The following is an 18,803-nucleotide window of genomic DNA, read 5'->3' as shown; positions in this document are numbered from 1 at the left end:
CTAGCAAGGAGATCGGGCTGAAACTATAGCTACAAGCTATCCAAGGATGGTACTATAGAATGTCACCTCAAGGTAGGCCTAGTGGCGTCATCTCTTGGTTAGGCCGGAAACTTATCAATCCACCCTCGTATATAGTCAACTTTGGTCTAGGTCTGGGACTGAGAAAACTGCCTATTTAATTGTATGCCTAACTTGGTCTAATCTTGGATAAACTCCATTCAGCCCAATGTTAGGCCAAAGTTCACTTCAACGATCTTCAACTCTGGTAGTTCCTACATGTGTATTTAAAAATTATCGACTGATGATATCAGCTGATTTATCATAAGGCTATAGCAATTATGCTTCTTTTGGAATATTTATATTGTTCCATACATTCCCTGGAACACTGTGAGAGTAGTCTCTCGAGAACACATACTGTACCTAATTCCAAGTTTCGTTTTTCTTTCTGAAAGCAAGGATAATGACTTGGTCCAGTCATATGATCTAAGAAGGGATATTGTATTTCAAATCTTTTAGGGTCTGCAATTCTGTATTGTGTGACATATGGTAATTCTTTTGTTTTATCTACCTGCTGGATCATTGATGGGTTTATGTTGTCAATGCTATGGGTGGTATGTTGTAATGGGCCCGAAAACGCTGTTGTCGGGGTAATTAGAGAGTTCGCGCACGTGTCTCATGTGCCTGTCCCTACGCCAAGCCTCTAGATAAAGATCTTTTTTTTTGGGTGAACAAACGCAGGAGCACCATAACTGCTTCTACCTGTCGGCGCGGCGGTGTAGTGGCTTTCGTGAATGAATAATCCCCCTATTCTCATATAATTAACACGAAATTCAATGAGTCACCACTACAACTACCGCTACTAAAACGTGGACTGGTATTAGATACCACGTATGCCTACATCAAGTACTAATTAATAATGTTGCATTTGTTTTATTACCTGGCGAACGGTCCCATGGCCTCGCGTGAACTGCAACTACCACACCACAGCAGATGTTACTTTTATTTAAATATAAACACCGAAGTCTGTCTGTTGTAAGGCAAATTAAGTACAATGCGACGAGCAATGGCCGGTATGTAAATAATTGAACGCTGCTTTCAGAACAAATTAAATTATATGGACATGGACATGTGTTTAATTGGCCTTTCTGTGCTTCGTTATTCGTTTATTTGTGGATATTTTTGGTCTGCTCGACAACTGCACCGCCAATATGACTAAACATGAATGTAAATTGGAAATCGGTGTCGTATTACTTTTACATAATAAAGGGTCCCGCTACATCCTAAAGAGTTTGACAGAAAGCCATTTTCCGTAAAAATGATAAAACAGAAATTATTTTTGATTGACGAGAATTTTTATCATTTTTCCTAACAGAGTGAATAGTACATTTTAATGCTCGGAAACTTTCCTGCTGGAGCACCTTTTAAATTTTAGGAATTTGTGTTAATTTTTGTCGTAGAATAATTCCAGTAATTCCAGCAGTACCATTCTCTGGTAACGGATAACCATCGCATAATACAGGGATGGCTACATAATACACAATCGAAGAATTGTTAGAGAATTTTGAAGTGTGTATTCTTCAAGGCATCCATGTATGTTCAATTTTTCACTTCCTAATACCTTAAAACAAAACACAGTCTTTGGTTGAATTTTTTGTTTTCAACCCTCCCGAACCTCTTCAGGTAGGTTTGGTGCGTTGATCCGTTAAAATAAACCAGGAATTAATTTAATTATAGTTAGTTGGACACAAACCTTCAGTTATCCTGGTAAAATCTTCGCATTTCGCCAAAACTGAAATATGTGTCTCACATCCTTAATTAATTTGCGAGGTTTTCTAATCTGCATCTTCTTCTGTTTCTCCATTTACTCCAGTTTTCACATCTTGTGTGTGTCTAACTAACCCTTCATGTATCAGAAGGTGTTCTGTCATCTTTTTACTTATTTCCTTTTCATCTGGACTTATCCGATTTCCTTAGCATCGACAATCAGCTGCTTCAGCTACTTTAAATTACTACTCTCTTAAGTACTGTGAGACATTCTTCATTTTTTATTGACTAAAAGCTACCGTGAAACCGACATTATCATTTCCAAATTTTACATTTCTTATGCTTTCGTTAGATTATTGTTTCCAAATACAGTAGATTTTATTTATTATGACCTTGGTTGTAGCGTCCATTTTGCTATAGCGACGTTAAATCTAAGTCACTTGAATTTAAAGCATACTTTAGTATAAATCCCTAGTAATTCCATGCAGAGATAGCGACCGGAGTCGGAGCTGCTAGTTAAAATGGTAAAGTTACAAAGTGATATTCTGAGTAGTAACTGTGTTTAGTAAACTTTTGAATACATATGACTCCTAGATGCACATTTACCGTTAAAAAAAGGCGGAAATCGTTTCAAATTGAAAAATGGTGAAAACTAAACATACGTGTCTGTATCTCTTTTTTGCTTTGCCTGTAACGACAATTACAGTGCCCAACTAGTCTTAGGACTGAGGACCCTATGAAAACAATGATGGTGATGCTTCTTTTCTGCACTCCCAATATCCCAAAGGGGTTTTTATTTATTATTTAACAGGCTAAACCTATAAGGGTCACCATGATATTATTGTATCTTGAAAATTATAACAGTGATGATTCGATGCAATGCTTGCTCATGTTTTACATAAATCTTCTTATGAATTTTGCAAAGAGACCAATGCTTCTTCTCGACAGTGCTAATGCCCTTTCTTTGCGAGAGACAACAGGTGCTTTCGGACGCGGTCGAGATTTATTACAGCCGGTCGTGTGATTAGATACAAGAATGTCATTCCAACACACAAACGTACGCCCACTGGCGACGGCGACGGTAGGTATGGCAATGCTCAGCACAACGAGCATGTGTTCGGGAGATAATCAGATAATCGCATATAGATAAGAAATATATATACGGGGTGTCCCACCCAAGACCCCTTTCTCTTAATTATTAGTTTTAGGTAAAAATGATTCATACAAAAGTTATCTCAATTTTTATAGTGCACTTCCCAAAATTATCCGCTATAAGCTAGAGAAAACTGGACACCCTGTAGATTCACGGATAAGTTTGGGAAGTGCACAATAAAAATTGAATAACTTTTATACGAAACATTTGTACCTGAAATTAATAGTAATGCCGCTATAGAGAAGGTGGTCTAAGGCGGGACACCTTGTGTATATTGTATACAGGTATACGTATGCAGAAACATCCACAAAGGAAATTGAGTGAGCAAATTGAGAACGAATGTATTTAATAAAATGGAATTGCCACGTATGTGGTATGTCGTCCGCTTATGGCAATGTCTCATTTAACTTAATGGGTTTAATATAAAAAAAAAAGATAATTATAGGAATAATGTTTAAAGTTCACTGGAAACAAAATTGATAAAACTTGTAGCGATAGTATATACAGTGAGGTCATTTAAATTAACACCTCTAATAATGACTGGGCTGTAGCAAAGTAGTTTCTCTTTATAACATCGGTTATAATGGAAGATTCGGCTATATCAACAATGTAATGGCGTATTAGGCTTTCACAACTGGAATCGAATGAACAGAGGTAGATCCGGGCCGATGGGCCGTGGTCGAATGAAATTTGTAGATTCAAACGTTTCGACTGCAACTTCGGCAGTCATCTTCAGTGGCCAGTAGTCAGTTGCTACTGAGATTTCAAAGTGCAACCTTCGACGTAGGAATCAAGCAGCCCATTGAAGATAACCGTTTAAGTTGTAGTCGAAACGTTTGGATCTGCAGGTTCCATTCGACCACGACCCATCAACCTCTATCTACGTCTTTGTTCATACCTATATCAATACATTCGTTCAGTAAGTGACGGTTCGTCCACTCCTGAGTCAACATCCTTAAACATGTTGTTTATTTGTTTATATATTTATAACGAGGTAGTTTGTTCATGGCTTCTGCTCCCGAGTTATGTATTACGTCGTTAGAGAGGCTTGTTTATACTTTGTTTAATGAATAAATCGGCGAGTAAGAGGTAACAAATTACTCCCATGAAGTAGGCTTTGCTAGGTCGTTTTCTCCTCTTGGAAAAGGTTTGAAAGTGAGAGCTGTAAGCAATCGAAGCGGCACCTTTGCTTTTACGACAACGGAAGTCGACGATCTATTGGAAACGAAGAGTTCTTCTCACTGGTAGAAGTTACTTTGGTAGAAGTACAATTCAATCTATTACTTTTACGACTTTTGACATTAATATTTAGGAATTCTGTTTATTTAAAATTTATCCATTGCTTTCTGCAAACAATTAATGAAAAGTTTTTTGATAATAATTACGTATATTCTGAAGTTTCATAATTATCACAAACAATTATTATAAGGTATTGCTGGGCATTGAAATTATTTATTTTGCTTCACATTGACCTAATGAGATGTGTTACGTCTTCTACGTGTTTGATTGGGGTTAAATTGTTTTTTTTTTCTTATCATTAGGTATAATGGAAATTAACTAATTACGTTAAATACGTATTCTGAATGCAGTCTTGTTTAATGCGAACGTACTCGTTAGTAAGTATCCGTAAATTCACACTTATGAGTTGCAAAAGTCCTGACGGAAGTAATAATCAATTGAATTGTGTACTAAAAACATTAAGTTACGTGGTGAAAAAAGGTGTTTCCTGTCGGCATGAAAGGCATTATTAACATTAAATGCAACATTAATTTCTTTTGAGCAATGTTCTGTATGGCGAATGATGAGGATACCGTGGATAGAGAGCGTTAGAAATGAAGACGTATTAGAAAGAATAGGAGAACAGATAGGTCTAACTCTCAGGCATGAAGGACTAGTTAGAAACATGTTAGAAGCAGAAACAGGACGCGACAGGAGTAGAGGTAGACCTAGATTAGATTACTGTTCACAAATAGTTAAAGATGTGGGATGTCCTAGTTTCAGGGAAATATAAAGATTAGCTGAGGATAGAAAAGTGTGGAGGTGCGCGTCTTAGGACTGATATCCTTATGATAATGGATGCTCTGTAACTATTTTTTTTCCTTTGAAATATCTTTATGTTTTATAAACTTCGCAAATATCCACTGTAATATTATTGAGTATAATCCAAGGTTTTCAACAACGTTTTCTTTTATATTTATTAGATACATTTCCGGAATCATTGAACTATATTTTTCACCTTCTGATTTCTGTTAAATGATGACTATAAAACAGCTTACGTTTACGTAGGAGAAGAAGGTTTATTCCTAATGAAATAAAGGAGTAGTTTTGCTCTGAACACATTAGCGAAAGGCATCAAATAAATTGAAGACGAAGTTGTGGCGAACATAAAATATAGTCATACCACAAACAGGAAACAATTGAATGGACAATTTATCTTGGTATGCGTCAAAGTTTTTTTGACAGGATAGGAAATTTTCCAAACATACAGTATTAGCACATTCTGATGAGTGTATCTATATTACCGAAGTCTTTACATAGGTACTCATATTAAATCTAACAGACTGATGTCAACTTAATTTGAAACGTTAACGTATATACATTATAAAACTCACACGATAGTTGTTATGCCAATCGGATTAGCATAAATAATGGAATAAATAGAAATTGTAATTTTGCATCCGTATTTGTGTAGCGTTGGACTGGTCGTAACAGTCGATTCTGGTGATTATGACATTTCCATAATACCAGACAAAATAATATAATACGATATTAAAACACAGTGGCGGAGTACTCAGTTTTCTTACTTTGATGTTGTCTCTAAAAGTACTACGGGAAGTAATTACAATAAATATAGTACAGTCGACTCTCGTTAATTCAAACCTGCGATAATTCGAACCTTTCTATAATTCAAAGTTATCACGAATTCCCTACAAAATCTCTTTATATTTCGAACTAAAACAATACATTTCTATGTACTTCGTAATTCGAACGAAAAAATCATTGCTACGTAACAAAACGACGCGCTAATTCGAACTCATCGTCGTCAAACACTCGACAATTCAAACTTGCAGAGAGAAAGAAACAGAAAGGTTGTAAGTACATTTTGGTAGAGGTGTCAGTTAAGAAAGCAAGAGCCTCATTCGATGCCTTACAAAGCTTCTGCCTACAAAACGAAAGTGATGAAAAGGCATTTCAGGCACTTTTTCTCTTAAAAAAAATTATTTTGTAGACTGAGCAGCAGCAATGTGCTTTGAAACAAACCAGTATAACAGAGTTCTTTCGAAAGATTAATTAATTCACATTATGAATATGTACTCGAATGTACCTCTAAACTTTTATCATTGTTAAAGAATAGCAGTTAATAAATAATAATTGATCAACACTTAATAATTCCAAGTTTTATTTATTTTCTCTCAAAAATTTCGAACCATTTGATATTTCAAACACTCGATAATTCGTAATATTTTAAGAGTCCCTCGAGTTTCGAATTAACGAGAGTCGACTGTATAAGGATTCATAAATAATTAAAATGCATACTTAATAATCCGCTATTTAATTTTTACCATTACTGTAAAATACATGGCACTTCATGAAATTGTTTGGGTATGTCTGGTCTTATCGTTATTATTGAACTTGTAATTATAACAACGGATGTAAATAAAACAAGTTGTATTTTTGTTATGCTAGTACGTGATCTCATTCACGGATGTAGGTATCAGTTTGTAGTAACTTAAAGAGACATATGTTTGAAAGAAAATCCATTGTTGTTTACTTGTAATGGAATTATGATTATTCTTTGTTGACATGTTATTTTATTTATGCAATTGAAAAAAACATGCCTGCTGTTTATAGGTATTATGCCTGTGTACATTGCTTACCGACAAACAAATAAAGTTAAAAAATGTTGGGGTATATTGCGAACTCCTTAATTTCAAATCCCAAAATTTTATAAATCAACCCTGAACTGTTTCTAAAATTCATTCCTTTCTATTAGACGGGTGGTATTAAACAAGAACTACATATAGATATTTTTTATGTTTCCTATTAAGTAAAAACAATAACTAATACATTTTCATTTGAGCAGTAGTTCTAATTGTTTCTATTTCTTTTTTCAGGTGAGTTCTACGACATTATCAAGTGTATTGCTGTGATATTTTCCCTGGAAATAGGTAATTTGTTTTAGAAGAATAATTTGTCTCGAAAAAGTAATATGTTTAGTAGATAATTCACATTTAAAAATGGTAACGCAATTAAAGCTCGTCCTTATTACCACTTTTGTTTGGAATCGATTGTGTTACAGATGTGACAACACATAAATAAACATGTCTGTTAAATTTTAATCCGTACTGCAAACTAGAGATGGGTCGGGTACCCGGTTTGGATCCGGCAGACTTTTTGGGATCCGACCAAGTACTGGATAATGACGCTGGGCGCCTAGCAGTGTCGGGTAATTCTACCAGAAAAAAAAATAAAAAATAAATACCAGCAATAATAATTTAATAAGCATATCAGAAAACCTAGCTAATTAAAATTGGTAATTGAGACTGTATTGGGATGGATCGTTGTCCTGTCGCTTGTTGGTATATCTGCTAGAAGAGGTTGATTTTAAGTATTTAGGAAGTCGGAACGGAAGGAGTAGTAGGGATATAAAGCAGAGGATAAGGCAGAGTCGAGTCGCCTTCAATAAAAAGAAGACATCTATGCTTGCGGACGGTTAATTTAAAAATTCGAAAAAGGTTGTTAAAGGTGTATGTTTTGAGCGCAGCGCTGTACGGGTGCTAAACATGGACGGTGGGCGCTGCAGAAAAGAAAAGGTTAGAAGTGTTCGAAATGTGGTGTTACAGGCGAATGATGAGAATACCGTGGATCGAGAAGGTTAAAAATGAAGATGTATTAGAAAGAATAAGAGAACAGAAGACTCTATGGAAGTCAATAAAAAATAGGCGAGATAGGTTGGTAGGACAGCTTCTCAGACATGAAGGTCTAGTCAGAGACATATTAGAGGCAGAAACGGGAGTTAGGAGGGGTAGAGGTAGACCTAGATTAGATTATTGTTTGCAAATAGTTAAGGATATGGGTTGTTCTAGTTTGAGGGAAATGCGAAGATTAGCTCAGGATAGAAAAGAGTGGAGGTGCGTGTCCAACCAGTCTTAGCACTGACGACCTTATGGTGATGCAATAAGGCACCAGTGGCGTAACACGAAATAAACGATCGAGGGGATGATGCGCGGTACAGACGATCGTGAGTTATAATAATAACGCGGACAATAAATCGCGTAACGATTATAATAAAACGAACGACCAACTGGCATATTCCGTGGACACGAAGCCGAAGAGTGTTCTGGTACTAAGTGCCGCTGGTTTCTCTTCTTCTTCTTTTCTGTTTCCATATGGATTCCGGACCGTTCGCCTTTTAAGTTGTGCACGAGAGGGAAAGAGAATCGTGCTCACCACGCGGGAGGTCCGCTGCGTGACGAGGAGCACTCGCTTACATAGACGTAGTGTATGCATGTAAGTGTTTGTGTATGTATGCATTGACTCTTTTAGCCATGACTTTGTGTCGACCGTTGCTTGCACATCGTAGTGTAGTGAGATTGTGCAACGTTGCCGTTTTGTAAGTACATCAATTGCTAGGCCAAATTACCACATCATCTCCTCCCATATTTAAACATTTATTAAGAAACGGACTACTTTAGTCAGTTCTCAACTAATTGTTGTTCGCCTAAAATTTCAACCTTCCTGTGTCAGCGATTTGGGCTGTACCTTGATCGATACTTCAATCTTTGAACCCCCTTTTCTGCCCTTTAGTGGCTGAATTCTTAAAATCCTCTCTTAGTACTTGCTACGTTGAATAAATTGCATTTTTTCAAAATTTCAAGTCTCTAGACTCAGTCAGTTTATATCCTTTTGTATACTTCTCTTGTCGTATCTCGGAATGAAGCAGTTTCCAGGCATTGCATCAACTTGATCTTTTATAGCCCAACAGATGATGGTCAAAAAGTAGAACTGCCTAAATAAAATTAGGTTGTAGTGTATCTCCACTAGCTGTTGTTCGACGGATTAAAATCATTGTTTCAATTTGGGTTCTATGGTACGGGTTGTACAGACAAAATCATTATCATGTTATCATCACGAAGGCTGGTTGGTCACGTACCTTCAGTTTTTCCTATTTTGGGCCACGCCCGATCAAGAGACGAAAGGTCCTTTCAGTCTTCTGGGAATGGAGTAGTTGGTGGTTAGGGTGAGATAGATGCGGCGGACAAAACAGAGACAAAAGAGAAGTAAAACATTATCTAGATTGTTGTTATTGTCCCAGCATATGCTCGTGTGATTCAAGGAAATCACAGAAGAACTTGGACCAGGACAGACGGATCCGGAATCTAGCTGGTGTCCTCCTGCTAAAATCTCTAAACCACACTGCTCCTCTTTTATGTCTCTTCACTTCTTTGTGTAACCACTTTCTACTATCCTCCCATCACTTTGGCTGGTGTACCAATGTACATATTTCCAAAATATTCCTTTATGTACTGAAGTTTTGTCATTATCTTTTCTATTACTGTGTTGCGCCCATTTCATTGGATGTGACCGTCATCTATTGGAAAAAGGGATTTGAACATCTGGATTGTAATTCTGAAAATGACTCCGGTTGAAAAAACATTAATATTAGTATTCAAACATTAATTATTATTTTGTTGGTCTTGGCCTGGTTAGGTGATGTTCTTCGTTTCATTAAAAGGGAATAGTTTTCGAGGTGGCAACGTGTTCAGATTCTCGGACGAATATGTGCATGTTCAGTCATTGTACTTGCTAGTTGGTTTTCTATCTGTGGGTATGTGTGTATATGAGCGTTGTACGTTACCTACTTGGTGCATGCATGGCAGACAGACGTTTCCCACAGAACTGCGATTGGCTAATAATATAAACATGAAATATACGAGCTAGTACCCGTTCAGTTTCTCATGTTTCGCAGATGTATTGCTCCGTATCGTTTGTTGGAATGTCATAAGGAGAGAGAGCCGTATTATGTTAGAATGTTTTAGAGAGGCAATTAATGTGTTCCAAGCCAGGCCGTTTGCTTCGACCACGGTGAACATTCTTACTAAGGTAATAACACGCGGGAATACTGGCGGTAATAAATATTGGAAGCGCGCTAAGATACGATCCCGGTCGGCAGGCATCTTCATGATTCGAAAAATGTTATATGTATATTGTGAGAATGTCTAATGAAAACGAGGCAATTAGAAATGCGGCGCAACAGAAGCGTGGTAAGATGAGCACATGTGCTCATTTTAGTCTATCGAATTACCTTATCTTTAACTCGATTAGTCGAGTTGTAAACTCACTCGGCCATATGATTTAATGCAGCTGCTTCTCGTTTCAAAAATATAATTACTAAATAAGCTTATTATATTTAGTTTTGTGATCCCTGAACTGGTGTTGTTTTGATTCGGTCGTCGTGTGTTGGAATTGCTTCCTAAGGTTTCGCTAGCATGAGCGGCGAGCTTCTTCAGAGGTCCTTCCATCTTCATTGAGTCCACCTCCAGCATCGGAGATGGAAGGATCTCTGAAGAAGCTCGCTACTTGGGCCAGTGAAACGTTAGGAAGCAACTCCAACATACGACGACCTTTAGGCACGAATCAAAACAGCATTAGTACACTTATTAGTCTCGAAAGAGATGGGTCGGGTACCCGGTTTGGATTCGGTACCCGGTTTGGATCCGGTACCCGGTGGATCCGCCACTTACTTTAGGATCCACCCGGTTACAATTTCTGTCGTTTGTTGGTAAATCAGGTTTTGATTAAGGATAATTTATTATTAGTACGATTTTATCACCTTGCATCTTTTAGTATTTATAAAAATGTAGGCTTAGGCTTTCGTTTCAACCCTCTTGTTGAAAATCTGCCAACCAGAATTAAAATTGCATTGGTTTAGTTTTTAAACGGCTTTTTGAAAGGAACTTAATGTGATTTAGGACGTTGGTAAGTGTGGTATGCAGTAGAAAACCCACCATAATGAAGTCATGAACTGAGTGACATGGTCTAGAGGTTTAGATCATTGCTTAGCATTCGGGAGGACGCAGGTTCGATTCCTTGTCCATTTGCCTTGGTCTAAGTTTTTCTGTGGTTTTCTTGGACCACTTAAACAAATACTGGAGCAGTAACATTCCATAGATAACCTTTCATTCTCTTCTGTCTTTATTTTGTCCGTCTCATCTTTCTCACCCGAACCACCACCCACCAATTTCCATGATTCCTGAAAGGAGGCTGAAGAGGGCCTTTCGCCTCATCTTCCGGTGTAGTCCAGAGGGACTGCCCGCCCACCAGCATTAGTGGCTGGTGGGAATTAAACACCCAAAATTTTTTTTTTGATGACATGAACCATTAACCGTAGTGTACCGGGGGTACCTGGTTATCATATTCCTGGCAAAATCACTATCCAGTGCATCATTGATCTCTGTCATTAAAAACAGTCATGTCAACATGCCGGTTAAATGAGTATTATCTAATTGTACGTTGGAACTGATTAGATGAGCATTAAGAATTTCATACTCGAATCAATATGCAATTTTTATGATAGAAGAAGACTTTGCCTTCCTCTAGCACGAACTATTATAAAAAAACATCTTGCATACAATCTTATTGACCTAATACTTTTGTTTCTATTTTAAAAGTTTGAAATTCCTTCACAGAACTTTTTCAATTTTTAAAACGACACGGGCTTAACTCAAATGCAGGTAATTATTGAAAGTACCCTCCAGTTGAGTACCGAACGAAGATCAAGAAGATCAACCACCCCCAACTGCGGGCAGGTAGGTATATAAACACACAGTATAATAATAACAAATAGCTCAATTGGGCACCGAACAGTGTCCAACTGGACAGCTAAACCAAAGGACATGATCACTACAACACTCACTTCCTTCGTGTTGCTTTTTCCTGTCGTAATCTGATGATCTTCAGCAAACAAACAAAAGCATTCATTGGTTACTGTATTTATTGGGCATGTTCGTATCTATTGAAATCCCTTTTGGTTCTCTATATGTGTTGTTCCTTTAAGTACTTACAGCCGAGATTTTGATAAGGTTACAACAACAACAATAATTAAACTGTGCCTCCTGCGGTGCGGTCAATCTTCTCACGGAGCCTAAGCGGTAGGTAAGCTTAAGGGTACCCCTGCTGGTGTGCGATATTTGGCATGTGAAAGTGGGCAATTGAATGATTTTGAACGATGCAATCCGTACAAATAAAAATGTATTTGTTCCGATAAAAATCTGTAAGGCGATCTTGCTATGTTTTGATTGTTACGTACCATATACAGGGTGTCCCACCTAAGGCTGTTTCGTCCAAAACTCTGCTAATATATATATTAACCCTATATATTTTTACAGTTTTGGATTCTTTATTTAATTTTAGGTGGTTAATAATTCCTCATACTTATCTCTACTAGTTTTTAAGATATGCAACTGTTTAAAAAAAACAAGATTTTATAACCTTGATTATTTGAAAATTGTACTTGAATTACGTGAAATGTCTTGAATTCGTTTATCACAAATCTAAAGGAAGTTCTCGTAGAATACTTACCTACATTTCTGTATCCATTTATTGTCTCTCAGAGTTTTCCCTTTACACATCGGCTGTAATGTTTACTCAAAGGTAATCTAATAAGAAGGTAGGGTAACATTTTATTTAATTATAACGAAAGCCGTTTCACCGCAACCAGGCGTCTGTCATATTTCAGGATAAGGCACGCATGTCGTATTGATTATATTATCGGTGTCATCATCTTTTATACGACACACCCCCGTGTAAGTCATGGGGATGACAAAATCCTGGGGGATTCTGCTCAAGAGAACGGAATTATTTAGCTGACAGCATCGTCGAAACGAAATCCATATGTTTCTAAATCAGATTGTGAAGTAAATGATATGTCGGATGGTGGTGCAGTATAGGGAGTAATTGGCGAAAATAGTGATATAAGAATAGAGGGCGCTACTCATATTTAACCAGGTCAACTGTGCTGCCAGGGGAGAGTGACATGAACAGAGAAGCCCCCTGCCGCTATTCGTTTCTAATGAAAATTCGCACGGAGATATCTCATTATTTATAAGCACTGTGATCCGTTTTATTTATTTTAATTGGTCAGCCGGTCAAATGTGGCGAATGATTTGAATAATAATGGCCTGCGAATCTCGTTGATGGCTCGCGAAAATACAATGGTGTAACGACGTACGACCCGAAAATAACGCGCCGTTCCGGTAAAACGCGGATCTGTTATGCCGGCCCAAATAATTCAGCACCATTTATGGTAACTCCCATAAAAACCGGCAATATAAACGCGTTATTATAAACGATATTGGTCCGAAAGTGCTGCACCGCTTCGTCATTTATAGCTGCGCCCAATCATGGCAGACAGCACACCGAATAAATTAAATTGCCTGGCAGTTTTAGAAATTTAATTGTTTGAAAATAAAGCATTTATGTGCTCTATCATGAGAGTGTTACTATTACATAATAATAAAACGTTGAAGCACATCCATGACGAGCATTGAAATAGTCGTTATTAACAAAGATGACATCATTCGCCTAGTTGGAGAAATTTTATGTACCTCAGCCTGAAATTAAACTGAATAACAGGGAAATATGAATTTACACCCTGAGCTTCCACCCCTCCCTGTTTCTACTTTTTGACCATCAGAATGGAGTCAATCTCCCAACATTGTTTTTTTATGCATTCATTCTTCACCTCCACATCAGCACCCTTCTGTTCCACCGGAAAACACTTTTTGGAGTTCTGTAAGGATATTTCAGCGTCATGACTGACAGATTTACTTTTGCTTAGCAGTCGGTAGGACGTAGGTTCGATTCCGGATCCGTCTATTCTGGTTCTAGTTTTTCAGTAGTCCTTGAATCACTTGGGCAAATATTGGAACGATAATAATATTCTGCAGATAACTTTTAGTTTCTCTTCTGTCTGTCTTCACTTCCTCCGTCTTATCAATCTCACCCCAACCACATCCCCAAAATTTCTAATTAGACACTGAAGAGAGACTGGCCGCCCATCTGCTTTAGTAGTTAGTAAGAATTAAACAATCAAAAGGTTGTTTCCGTTGGTTTATGACCATTAAGTACAACAGATTCCTAAGAAAACTAGTAGTTCTTCTCGCACAAGACCGTCATTATCCTGCTATTCTTCTCTCTCGTCTTCAATGATCATCAAGTTACTGAATAATACACAGGGCAATAAATATACTGATATTGCACAAAACGAACAAGTACTACCACAACTGTTTACCAGCCAGCCAAACGTATTGCCGTTTGCTGTTATTATCTCCGTCATCATCATCAATATTAATTTCGAAATTCCTGCGTGTCGCTCTGTCGCCATCATCGTCGGTGCCGCCGCGGCAGTCGTAGTCTTTCGTCTCTCGGGCAGTTTAAGAATCTGTCATAATACCTGTTCAAGAATAATTACGTACAAAAAGCAGTTGTGTAAGTGTGCGCCCAAGAAGAATTCTCAAGGCTCTAAGTCGCTCCGGTAGAAGTCAACATCCTCGTTATTAACACCTTGTACAATATTCAACGCAGTGCAATCGTGTACGCGTGTGTTTCCAATAATCTTTACCTTTATTCATCGAACAAGAATCTTATCGATTACCATCTGTAAGTAGAATGAGCCTTATTGGATTAGGAGTCACTACATAGAGAAAATACGTATCGTCGTTCGATTTGAATGTCAATATTGCTTTCAAAAACATTAAACTTAATACATCCACAATAAAAATATAAATGCTTTGTAAAATGAGAATTTCAGGTGTTCAATAGTCACTAGAATGATATGATTTGTAATTGCTTTGTCATGTGTACCTGTGTGTTACTGAAAAGTTGTCTTTCTTGTTTACAAATCGTCGTTAACCTTGTCCTAAAAAAAACGCGCCTCTAGAAAACGATTGAATCGAAAGCGAACGCTAATTTATGTTTTTTTGATTTCGTAAAAAGGTAGAAGAACGGAGAGTCGTATCTTTTTCTTCTTTCGGATTTGGATCAAAGTTTTGGTGATTTGTTATCCCTCTTCTACTCTCTCTCTCTCTCTCTCTCTTTTGTGCTTTCCATTATGATTACACGTGCTGTAATACTTTATTTAAAAAGTCCTTGCGCTGTATATTGAATGCTGATTGAGTATCCTAAGAATTGTCCAGGCATTTACAAAACTTTGTAAGGGGCTCCTCCTGTTTGGAAAACTGTTAAGTATACACTTCTCCAACAATTTAATGGTAATTTATAATCGTGATTTTCAAGAAACTATAAAACATAGAAGTCTCATTTAGATATATTTCTAATATTGTAAAGAAACTTCCAAAAAATTTTTTGACGTGACAACGTCTTATAATTCGATGGAGCCGGCTGCACGCACGAAAAAACATGACTCATGCGTCGTTACCTCGCTCTTACGCGTTCCATTTAAGGCTTAAAGTGCAAGCGAGAGCGCGGAACGAGCGACAAAGAGGCACAATCGGCCTCCGCGTTCGGCAGCGTTCGACATCTGTGTCTCTCCTATTTGAGTCAGCGATGCGTCTGCGTGGACAGCTGCTATACAGTAATACATTTCCATTTACCTCCTTCTCTATATCCAAACAAAATATCTATCAAACAAATAAAATTAAAATTTTCTTTTGAAAAATGAAACCATTCCATCAGTATTTTCATATGACGTTGTCACGTTCAACTATCGTCAGTAAACCGACTTTACAGACAACCGATTTTTTTTCATAATTTGGTAGTTTTAGAGATGAAAGAATCACATGTTTTTGGATACATTCTTGAAAATATCTATGCTGATCTTTCTAAGAAAGCAATTGAAATCCTTATCACTGGTTTAAAATATATGCCTAATAAGAGGGCCAATACGGTATTGTTAAGTGATTTTAACAGTTCCCTTTTTTCTTATGAGGTAACTGTTAATTCACTTTTAATGCAATTTTGATGGGTTCTTTAACCTTAGGGTACACATTTTAATAGTTATAAGTGAAAAACAGCCACTTAACTGTTAAATAATTGGGACTTTTCCGTTATCTTACATTGTTCGCCATTTTACAACCGTCACAGTGATTGTGCAGACTTTATGAAAAATAACGCTAGTATAATTGTTGAATTATTGCTGATATTGTAAACAATGAAACAGAAAGCTCTAGGTAATGGTCTAGGAGACGTTTGGCAGTAAAATTAACCCACGTTCATATGCCGTACATACATAAATAACAAACAATTGAAAGTGCAACTCATAGAAGACCACACGCACGCAGGTCTTGTTTGATCCACAATATAAGCCAGTCACTTTACGGCTTATTTTGAAGCGCCTTTAATAACGATATTTAACGTCCGAAAAACACTATTCTTAAATGCCATTAACGATTATTGTCGTGCCATTGAATATAGAGGCGGTTGTTCGATAATTTGAACGTTTCTTTAAAGATCCTGAGAGCAATACCGAAAACAATGGTGGAGTTTTACCACTTTAATTATACCGATTTTTCCATCTTACCCACTTAGCTCTCTAATTTCCTTATTGCTTTTCTGATTAATGCTTTTTGTTCCAATTTTACGTTTTATTGTTTCCTGTGACCATTCAAATCCTTCACCGGATGTGGCCAAAGAAAACACCGAGTTTAAGAGTCTGTTTTGCGCGCTTGTAATAACTACCCCTAAACATTATTAAGCTTATTTACTTAATATTATAGTACAGTCCATTTCAATTTGTTAGAATTGTGACCTTGAAGAAATCTGCGCGAAGATAGAAAGAATACACACTAGGCGTGAGCAAGACAGAAATAGTTGGAACAAGCTTGAACGAGCAGAGCTCTCGATGGGCGGTCTTAGGAGATCGGCTAGAACTGTACAGTACTAGACGAAAATGTTTAGCAATTTCTTAAAACAAAAATGTATATAAATTAACAATAGAAAACAAAGCAAAAGTTTTATAGGTGTGTAGAACGTTAAGTTAATTCACTTGTTATTATTTTTGGCTAAATATGCTTTTAAATAAAGCATATTCTTAAATTTTAACGAGGCAGTTTAAATTATTTTGCAAATGGTACTGTACACATTTGTCTAGCTCTCGCTCGATGATCGGTGGACAAATGTGCTCTGCAGACAAATATGATTGAATTTGGAATTATGCTATGGCGCATCCTAATAAAGGGAAGGGGCATATCTCCAACTTCTTGAAACGAACAGTAATTTCTTGAATCCTTGTTTTGTTTGAATGAAGGCACACTTATTTAGTTTAGATGAATGTGCGATTATCTTTAGGTCTCGACATAAGTCACCTCATGTCACTATTGCCTTTACTAATTTCATTCATAATTCATTTTTTAATTTAATCCCACTAGAATCTCCCTCAAATTAATGAGGGAAAATTTTTGTTGGTGTTGTCACACCCTCACCGGGAATCGAACCCGGGACCTTTGGCTTCACGAACCAATGCTCTGACCACTAAGCTATGAGAGGTGACAACAGCAACAACGACAAACTGTACTTATTAGGTCACAAATCTGTTGAACTAAAGTAACCATATAAATACTAAATAGATTTATGCGAATGCAGGACATCCTGCTATTACCAGTTCCCATCAATTTCTACCTGTTTTTTTTTTTTTGCAAAATTCACCTCTATACAACCCAATTTATTTAGCAGTAGTATACTTCTCTACTCCATTTATTCTTTATATATAGTGTGTATTATGTTTCCTTCGTTTTTTAAGACTGATGCTTCTGTTACACAGATAATTTATTTTCTTAAAATTTTTGGCCACAGTGTTTATTTATACAATTTGTACACAGTAGCGATTCCCCAATGAGAACAGGCTGGCAACTGCGCCACCTTGAATTACGTACTTATGGCTTGTAGACGGTCCAGCTTGTCAATGCATACTTGCCGGTGAACGCAACCGGTATGAGCAAAGACTGATCGTTGCTCCGTTCGGCCCTTAACATTATATTGGACGTGGGGACGGCGCTATTGTGAGCATCTTTAATGCTACATGATACCTAACTACTGAGCAGGTGCTTCAATTTGCTCACAATCTCTAGCGGCATAGCGACAATTTGTATACCATAGTAAAATGAAATTAGTGGACAATATGTTCTTGCAATTAATGTATGATGAAAATATTGCAAGAAACGCCCTCCAGTTGGATTTATAAAAGAACTGTTATATCATGGATAGCTTATTCGAACCATCACGAGCCGGTAGATAAATAAAATAACAGACAGATATTGCAATGTTATTTAAAAGTCAATATTGATGAGGAAAGGAATTGTCGCTCTCCTGTTGCGTCCTTTTATTTTCAAAAGGTTTTCGAATAGAATGACTGGTCGGAAATTTTCTCTCTCCCAGATCGTTATTGTCAGTCGAGTAAACGAAGTTGGTTGGCGCGCTCGCTCACGATCGACCGATAACCCTTCTTGCATTGGCACTTTACTTCTCCATTATGGGGACGTGACAGGGACAAATTAATAGACTACGCGGCACAAGCAAGCAGCGCCGCGACGGCGGCGGCCGCTCGTTCGTTCGCCAGCTTGCTCGCCTGCTTGATTTCTGCTGCGGAAAAAGAAAAGCGTCCAATTCGCTCGCCGGCTGCATACCAACGATTTAGTATCGGATCCGCTGCTACGTAGCAGCAACAGAAAGACAGACGTTTCGGTTGCTCGGCGACCGACGATCATGCACCGACCGATGTGAGGTCATGAACCGACGTCGCACCGTGTTGTTGTCCATAAAGCGTCGCGACGCGACAGACGTACCCGAATGACAACTGCTCTCTATTACCGTTACCTAGGATATAATCGTATGCTACAAGAGGCGAAACTGAAGACACTTGTTGTCGTCA

At 37.5% G+C, this 18,803-nt stretch overlaps 1 protein-coding gene and 1 non-coding gene across 3 annotated transcripts in view; one reads left to right on the top strand and one right to left on the bottom strand.

Annotated features, from left to right (window-relative positions):
* The window catches only part of LOC108743468, a 182,302-nt gene that overhangs the window by 44,654 nt on the left and 118,845 nt on the right, over positions 1-18,803 (top strand). The window lies entirely within an intron of this gene.
* Positions 17,350-17,422, bottom strand: Trnah-gug. Its single transcript has one exon. It is a non-coding gene; the product is annotated as a tRNA-His (tRNA).

Source organism: Agrilus planipennis, unplaced genomic scaffold (assembly GCF_000699045.2).
Source record: "Agrilus planipennis isolate EAB-ADULT unplaced genomic scaffold, Apla_2.0 scaffold19, whole genome shotgun sequence".
NCBI lineage: Eukaryota > Metazoa > Arthropoda > Insecta > Coleoptera > Buprestidae > Agrilus > Agrilus planipennis.
The sequence above is the reverse complement of the archived record's forward strand: the minus strand, read 5'-3'. Positions and strand labels throughout refer to the sequence as shown.